This window comes from Chiloscyllium plagiosum, chromosome 51 (assembly GCF_004010195.1).
Source record: "Chiloscyllium plagiosum isolate BGI_BamShark_2017 chromosome 51, ASM401019v2, whole genome shotgun sequence".
Classification (NCBI taxonomy): Eukaryota; Metazoa; Chordata; class Chondrichthyes; order Orectolobiformes; family Hemiscylliidae; genus Chiloscyllium; species Chiloscyllium plagiosum.
The window spans coordinates 2,787,343-2,796,377 of NC_057760.1; positions in this window are offsets into that span (position 1 = coordinate 2,787,343).

Consider the following 9,035-nt stretch of genomic DNA (forward strand, 5'->3'; position numbering starts at 1 on the left):
TGAACGCAGTACTCCAAATATGGTCTCACCAAAGTTCTGTGTAACTGCAGCAAGACATCTTTACCCTGTCCTAAGATCTCCCTTCAATGGTTCATGAACAAGAGCAAAGCGTTCTTTTCCCCAACCTCTCGTTATCTAAGATGTATTCTGCCTTTGTCTTGTTGCTGCCAAAGTGAAACATTTAACTCTTCTTCACATGTTCATGAAGCCTCCTCGCCTCATCCTTAAAAACTTGTAATATTTGCACAGTGCCTGGGAATACAATTGGGTCACACAGCCATATCATTTACATAGATTGTCATTGGTTGTGGACCAAGCACTGATCCTTGCAGTACCCTCTGCTAGTAACAGCCTGCCACTCTGAGAATTATCCATTTATTCCTGCCCTCTGTTAACCAATTTTCACTCCATGTAGAGATATTCCCCCAGTTGCATGGACAACCTTTAGTCTGGTTAACATGACAAGCATTGCATCTTCACTAATGCCAATTTCTTTAAGTTCTTTACTTTCAAGAGTCCCCTGGTCACCATTGTTTCTCAAGAGTTTTTCTGCACTGATGTATGGAAAGTAACTATTTAGTTCCTCAACTATTTCCCTGTTCTCAACGATAAATTCTCCCGACCCTATGTGTAATGGGTCTACATTTCTCCTTGCTAATCCTTTCCTTTTGTACATAGATAAAGAAGCTCTTAAAGTCCACATTTTATGTTCCTTATTTGTTTGTATTCAAAATTTCTGGGTTTTGTTTAGTCAGGTTCTTCGTCTTCCTTAGGGTTCGAAATTGCATCCAATCCTCAGGCTTACTCTCTTTCTGGCTTTCTTACCCACCATTTCCTTTTAATTTAGTACAGTCTTTACCTAAATGTTGATTTACCTTTGTTCCTTTGGGTGTTCAGGCCTTAGAGGAATATGTATCTGTTGTAAATCATATAGCTTCTCCTCTTCAAATATTCGCCATTGCCTTTCGACTTCCAAACCTATAGTGTATTTTCCTGATGAAGAGCTTATGCTCAAAATGTCGACTCTTTCACTGCCTGACCGGCTGTGTTTTTCTAGCGCCATACTTTTTGACTATAGTGTATTTTTCCAATCCACCGTAGACACCTCAGACCTTGATAATATCTCATTTTCCAGTTGAAAACCCTAGTTTCAGAATGAACTGTATTTCCTGATGTGAAGTTCCATCATGTTATGGTCATTATTTCCCAAAGAGCACTGCACAGCCGAGTTATTAATTAGCCCTCTCTCATTACACCTTAGAGTCATAGAGATGTAGAGCATGGAAACACCCTTCGGTCCAACCTGTCCATGCCGACCAGATATCCCAACCCAGCTAGTCCCACCTGCCAGCACCCGGCCCATATCCCTCCAAACCCTTCCCATCCGTATGCCTTTTAAATGTTGCAGTTGTGCCAGCCTCCACTTCCTCTGGCATCCGCCCATTGAGTCATCAATGGAGTTAAGTACAAATGTGAAATCTCACTTTGGGGTTCTTAGACTGTTAGCATAGCTCTTGGTTATCTTTCCATGCACGCACCACCCTCTGTGTGAAAAAGTTGCCCCTTAGGTCTCTCTTATATGTTTCCCCTCTCACCCTAAACCTATGCCCTCTATGCCCTGACCCCAGGGAAAAGACTTTGTCTATTTGCCCTATCAATGCCCCTCATGATTTTGTAAACCTCTATAAGGTCACCCCTCAGCCTCTGACCTCCAGGGAAAACAGCTTTAGCCTCTCCCTATAGCTCAAACCCTCCAACCCTTGCAACATCCTTGTAAATCTTTTCTGAACCCTTTCAAGTTTCACAACATCTTTCCGATAGGAAGACCAGAATTGCACGCAATATTCCAACAGCGACCTAACCACTGCCCTGTACAGCTGCAACATGACCTCCCAAATCCTGTACTCAATACTCTGTACTCGATCCTTAAAGGGTTCCTCCACACGCTGCTCCAGGAGCTCATCATCCACACAATGAGCATAATTATAGTTTCTACATAGAAACAGTAAATGCATCTTTCATGAAGAGCAGGAGTAGGCCAGTCAGTTTTGCCAGTTCATGAGATCGCTGGTGATCTCTGGCCAAACTCCATGTACCTTCCTTTGGCCCATATCCCTTAATACCTTTGCTTAACAAGAAATCCATGTCAGATATTGAAAGTAACAAGTGATCTAGCATCAACTGCCACTTGAGAGTGTTCCAATCTTTGTGTGTGGAAGTGCTTCCTAACATCTCTCCTGAAGACTTTGTCCCTAATTCTCAGACAGTGGCACCGAGATCTGGAATCTGCAGCCAGTGGAAAACGTTTATCCTTATCAACCCTGTCTTTTCCTGTTAATATCTTGAAGGCTTTGATCAGATCACCCCTTAACCTTATAAATTTGAGGGAAAACTAGCCTCATTTGTACAATCTCTCCACAGAAGCCCTGGAGTCCAATTGTCATTCTTGTAAATCTACATTTGTGCTCCCTTCAAGGCCATTATATCTTTCTGAAGGTGTCCTGCCCAGATCTATGCTCAGTGTTCCAAGTGGGGTCTAACCAGAGTTTTGTATAACTGCAGCAAATCTTTCACATTCTAGTATTCCAATCTTTTAGATGTAAAAGCCAGCATTCCAATAGCTTTCTTGATTATTTTCTACACCTGTTCATGGTATTTTCAAGATCTATACCCCTCAGCCCCTGGGTTTCTTTGGGCATCCAACTGCATACAATTGAGCAAATATCCTGATCAGTCTTTACTCTGTCCAGCACGGATAATCTCACACATGCTTACATCGAACTTTATCTGCCACAGTTTTGTGCATTCACCTAGTCTGTCAATATCCCTTTATAATTCTATGTCTATCGTGTTGTCTAACTTTGACGCCAGCAAATTTGGATGTATGACTTTCTCAGCTGTTATCCATCCAAGTTGTAAAGGGTTTTATATTGTGTAAGGCCATATACAAACCTAATCCTTTCTAAATCTCTTGTTTCCAGTTTGAGCTGCCTATAATTCAGCCTTAAGTGATGCTATGTAAGCTTTTATATGTCTTTCCAAGATACTCATTCGTTGCTTATATTATTATGGAAGCTTTTGACAATGATGTCCCAACCTCCCATTTATCTCTCTCTCTCGCGCTCTCTCCCTCTCTCTTGCGCTCTCTGTCTGTCTCTCTCTCTCTCTCTCTCGCGCTCTCTCTCCTGGGCTCTCTTAGTCTCCTGCTTCACTCAAATCTCACCTGATCCTTCAAACAAGTTGCCAATGCATGGAGACTATTGAGTCATGACGAGGGTTAGGAATACAGAGCTGCGCACAGATCTGCAGTTGTGGTCAAGAACTGGATCCCAAGCTGAATCATCGTCGCACACCTTTGGCCGATTGCACAGTTCTCACCTGAGTAGGAAGAGGAAATTCTGTAAATCAAACGAGGGTCTTCATTGACTTGGCTAAGTATGACATCCGCCCATTGAGTCATCAATGGAGTTAAGTACAAATGTGAAATCTCACTTTGGGGTTCTTAGACTGTTAGCATAGCTCTTGGTTATCTTTCCAGGGATGTTTAAAGGTTAGTTCTTAATAACCTGCTATTCTTTTAAACACTGACAGGATATGTTTGAAACAACTGCAAGAGATAAGGATTATGACGTTTAACGGGTGGTACATGGTTCTAAGCATGGTATTGGATAACAAATAGAAACCACTGTAATTGGGTTTCTTTGGAAGATTTTGAAGTATTGTACCCTGGTATCCCCTCTTGTCACGTATGTGATTCTAAAGTTCTTCTGTTCATTTTCCAGGGCTTTGAGGGGAGAGGTGAGAAGTGATAGAGGAATGAGTAGCTGGCAGTGAGGAGCAGACAGAGAGGTGCTACCCAAGAAGCCAGGCCAATGGGTGCCAAGGAGGTGCCCCAAAAGAAGCCACCGTCACTGTAGTTTAGTGAGCTTCAAAAAAAAAAGACGAGGCCATGCGGAGATGGAAGAGAAAGGTTTGGATAATGTGGAGATGGTTGTGAGCTGCGGAGAGGGGATGTGAATGCTCGCACTGAAATGTCATCTTGCCCGTTCCGTGAGTGAATTTCAGGACGTGCCTGGACTTGGCACAGATCTGGCTGGAGCAGCGAGGAGACATTCATGGGGTGTTCAAAAACCCAAGTAAACACATTGATGGTGGTGGGGCTCCAGTGGCACAGCAGTGACAAGAGTCATAGAGATGTACAGCATGGAAACAGACCCTTCGGCCCAACCCGTCCACGCCGACCAGATATCCCAACCCAATCTAGTCCCACCAGCCAGCACCCGGCCCATATCCCTCCAAACCCTTCCTATTCATATACCCATCCAAATGCCTCTTAAATGTTGCAATTGTACCAGCCTCCACCACATCCTCTGGCAGCTCATAGAGCACAGTGTGTTGTAATGGTGATGCACATTGGTTAGACACCACCTGGAGTTTGGTCTCCACGTCAGCTGAAAATGAATTCCAGCTAGCCTTGGGATGACGCAAACAAATTTACCAGAATCCTCCAGTTATAAGGCTATGACCTTCAGGACATCTCAAACTGAAGAAAGAACATGGGAACTAGTAGAGATTTTTAATATTATGGAAGCATTTGGCAGGCTTAGCGAACAAGTTTCACTTGTGGCTGAACCCAAAATTGGGGCAGATATGTAAGAGTGTCAAATTCAATTGGGAATTTGGGAGAAATTCCTCCACCCAGAGGGGGACCCGCTTCTGCAGGGAGTGGGTGGGCAAGAATGGGGGATTCACTTCTGCAGGCTGTGGGGGAGGCAAATAACAGAAATATTGAAGGGGCAACAAAAATAATTTCAACAAAGTTAAAAGTCTCACAACATCAGGTTATAGTCCAGCAGGTTTAATTGGAAGCACTTTGCTTTCAGAGCAGTGCTCCTACATGAGGTGGTTGTGGAAGGAGCTAGTGCTTCCGATTAAACCTGTTGGACTATAACCTGGTGCTGTGTGATTTTTAACTTTGTACAATCCAGTCCCAACCCCCGGCCTTTCCAAATCATGAACTTCAGCAAAGGGACACTGGATTTGCAACCCTACGTGTGTCCCCACAAGTGCAGCCAGCCAGCTAAGTTTCTCCAGCACTGTTTTGATTTCAGATTTCCAACATCTGCAGTTCATTGTTTTATTCTGTTGAAAGCATCAGGAGGCAGGGGAAAGCTAGGTAAACACGTGAGGAAGAAATGGTGATGAAATGGAAGACCACTAGTCTGGAGTCATAAGCTTTGGCTTGTTGGGGTAGGCGTGCAAACAGATCCTTCAGTGCAGTTGGTCCATGCTGAAAAGATACCCTAACTTAATATAGTCCCATTTGCCAGCATTTGGTCCATATCCCCTTAAACCCTTCCTACTCATGCACCCATGCTTTTAAATGTAATTGTACCAGCCTCCACCGCTTCCTCTGGCAGCTCATTCCACACATGTGCCACGCTCTGTGTGAAAAAGTTATCCATGAGGTCCCTTTTAAATCTTACCCCTCTCGCCTTAAACCTATGTCCTCTAGTTCTGGACCCCCCCTTCCCCACCCCCACCCCATCCCAGGGAAAAGACTATTTACCCTCTCCATGCCCCTCCTTTAATAAACCTCTATAATGTCACCCCTCAGCCTCCGATGCTCCAGGGAAAATAGCCCCAACCTATTCAGCCTCTCCCTCTAGCTCAAATCCTCCAACCCTGACAATGTCTTTTCTGCTCCATTTCAAGTTTTAACAGTATAGCGGGGAGACCAAAATTGAACAGTTTTCCAGAAATGAACTAACCACTGTCCTGTACAGTCGCAACATGACCTCCCAACTCCTATACTCGATGCACTGACCGAGAAAGGCCTGCGTAACAAACGCTACCTTCACTACCCTGTCTACTTGCAGCTCCACTTTCAGAGAACTATGAGCCTGCACGCCAAGGTCTCTTTGTTCAGCAACACTCCCTGGGACTTTACCCTTAAATGTGTACGTCCTGCCCTGATTTGCCTTTCCAAAATGCAGCAGCTCGCATTTATTTAAATTAAACTTCATCTGCCATTTCCTCAGCCCTGAATTCCAGCTGTTATAAATTGTGCTGATGTTGCCGTGGGGTTTGAACTTGTGCCCCCCGGCGTTGTTAGGCCTCTGGCTTTCTAGCCTAGTGATATTGCCACTATGCTGCAGTCTCCCTGAACAGGGCAAGAGAAGCTGATACAAGGGAACACCACCACCTACAGGTTCCCGTGCGAGCCACTCACCCATCCTGACTTGGAACTATATTGCTGTTCCTTCAGTGCCGCTGAAGGGTCAAAAATCCTGGGACTCCCTCCCTAAGGGCATTGAGAGGTCACCCGCACCAAATGGTGATTAGGGTCAGGCAATAAATGCTGGCATCACATCCCATTAATGAATAAGGGAATGAAAGGAGTGCTATCTTGTGGAGGAGCGCGGAGTTTTCAGGGAAGGGAGGCATCAGCCAGTCTGTTGCAAGAGTTAATGAAGGGAGTGTGTGAGCTGAGTGAATTACGAGCCTGCTGACAGAGCTGGGGAAATTCTGCTGTCTGCTTTATGTCGGCTCTCACCTCGGACAAGCATCTTTTTCATTTCCCTCCCCTGTGACTTTGCCAAGGGAAAGGGAATACTTCTTGTTAAATGCTTTACTTTAGAATCAAAGCGGAGGACCTTGGAGTGGTCAGTGCGCTGAGGTACTTAGGAAATGGCGCTCACTCCAGTCAGAATCACCACCTGCATGGCACTAAAGGTAAACTCTTCCCACCTAGTCAGCTCTCACACAGGCCCAGTGCTGTGGGAGCGAGGGTTTCTCAGGTCTGGATAGCGCACTCACGACAGGATGCAACAGCGGGTGGCACAGTGGTTAGCACTGCTGTCTCACAGCGCCAGAGACCCGGGTTCAGTTCCTGCCTCAGGCAACTGTGTGGAGTTTGCACATTCTCCCCGTGTTTGCGTGGGTTTCCTCCAGGTGCTCCGGTTTCCTCCCACAGTCCAAAAAAAACGTGCAAGTTAGGTGAATTGGCCACGCTAAATTGCCCGTAGTGTTAGCTGAAGGGGTAAATGTCGGGGAATGGGTCTGGGTGGGAATGGGTCTGGGTGGGTTGCGCTTCGGCGGGTTTGTGTGGACTTGTTGGGCTGAAGGGCCTGTTACCACGCTCAGTAATCTAATCTAATCTAAAAATATTCCGAGCTCCTTCCTGATGTGTAGCAGGTGAATCCATCTCCAAGGAATAACTGGCAACTATTTGATGCATCTATAATGGGGGCGTGCACTCCACCCCCTTGAGCACAATCCTTTCGGTCACTGTGCTGAAGGCATGTGTCCCTGTGCCAAGAACTGCACTGTACAGATAGAGCTGTACTCCTGACGCCCACTCAAGCAGACACTTCAAAGCTTTCTCCCAATACTGAGTGTTAGGAGCTGAATATTTATCCCTCTCCACTGGTTGGAGTCATACCTGGCACATAGGAAAATGGTTGTGGTTGATGGAGGTCAGTCATCTCACCTCCACAATATCTCTGCAGGAGTTCCTCAGGGTAGTGTCCTCGGCCCAACTATCTTCAGCTGCTCCAACGCTGACCTTCTCTCCTTCAAAAGTGGGGATGTTTGCTGATGGTTGCTTAAAGTTCAGCACCATTCGCCCCCTCCTCAGATGCTGAAGTAGTCCGTATCCAAATGCAGCAAGATCTGGACGATATCCAGGCCTGGGCTGACAAGTGATAAGGAATATTTTTACCACACATGCCATGCAATGACCATCTCCAATAACAGACAATCTAACCATTGCCCCCTTGACAGTGGCGTTACCATCACTAAATCCCCCATTATCAACATTGACCAGAAACCCAACTGAATTCGCCACATAAACACAGTGGTAACAAGAGCAGGTCAGAGGCTGGGAATCCTGCAGCAAGTAACTCCCCTCCCAACTCCTCATCTACAAGGCATAAGGAGTGTAATGGAATACTCCACACTTGCTCTGGATGGATTCAATTCCCAACACTCAAGAAGCTCAACACCATCCACAATATAGCAGCCCACTTGATTGGCTCCACATCCACAAAAATCCCCTCCCTCTGCCATCGATGCTCAGTAGCAGCAGTGTGTACTATCTACAAGATCCACTGCAGAAATTCACCAAAGCTCCTCAGACAGCGCCTTCCAAACCCAAGACCACTTCCATTTAGAAGGACAAGGGCAGCAGATACATGGGGAAAAAAACCCCTGCAAATTCTCCAAGCCACTCATGATCCTGACCGAGAAGTCTGTTGCCATTCCTTTCCTGTCGCCAGGTCATCCTGGAATTGTCTTCCTAAAGGCAGTGTGGGTCAACCCATTAGCAGGTGGACTGCAGCAGTTCACAAAGACCAAACCACCATCACGTTCTCAATGAGCAACTGTGGAAGAGTCATAAACTTAGCCGTGCCAATGATGCCCATGTTCAAAAAATACAATTTCAGCTGGCACGCCACCCAGCTACGTGGAGCATACTGTTAGGGGGTCAGTGCTGAGGGTGTGGGCACTGTCGGAGGGTCAGTGCTGAGGGAGTGGGCACTGTCGGAGGGTCAGGTCAGTGCTGAGGGGGTGGGCACTGTCGGAGGGTCAGGTCAGTGCTGAGGGAGTGGGCACTGTCGGAGGGTCAGTGCTGAGGGAGTGGGCACTGTCGGAGGGTCAGGTCAGTGCTGAGGGAGTGGGCCCTGTCGGAGGGTCAGTGCTGAGGGAGTGGGCCCTGTCGGAGGGTCAGTGCTGAGGGAGTGGGCCCTGTCGGAGGGTCAGTGCTGAGGGAGTGGGCCCTGTCGGAGGGTCAGTGCTGAGGGAGTGGGCCCTGTCGGAGGGTCAGTGCTGAGGGAGTGGGCCCTGTCGGAGGGTCAGTGCTGAGGGAGTGGGCCCTGTCGGAGGGTCAGTGCTGAGGGAGTGGGCCCTGTCGGAGGGTCAGTGCTGAGGGAGTGGGCCCTGTCGGAGGGTCAGTGCTGAGGGAGTGGGCCCTGTCGGAGGGTCAGTGCTGAGGGAGTGGGCCCTGTCGGAGGGTCAGTGCTGAGGGAGTGGGC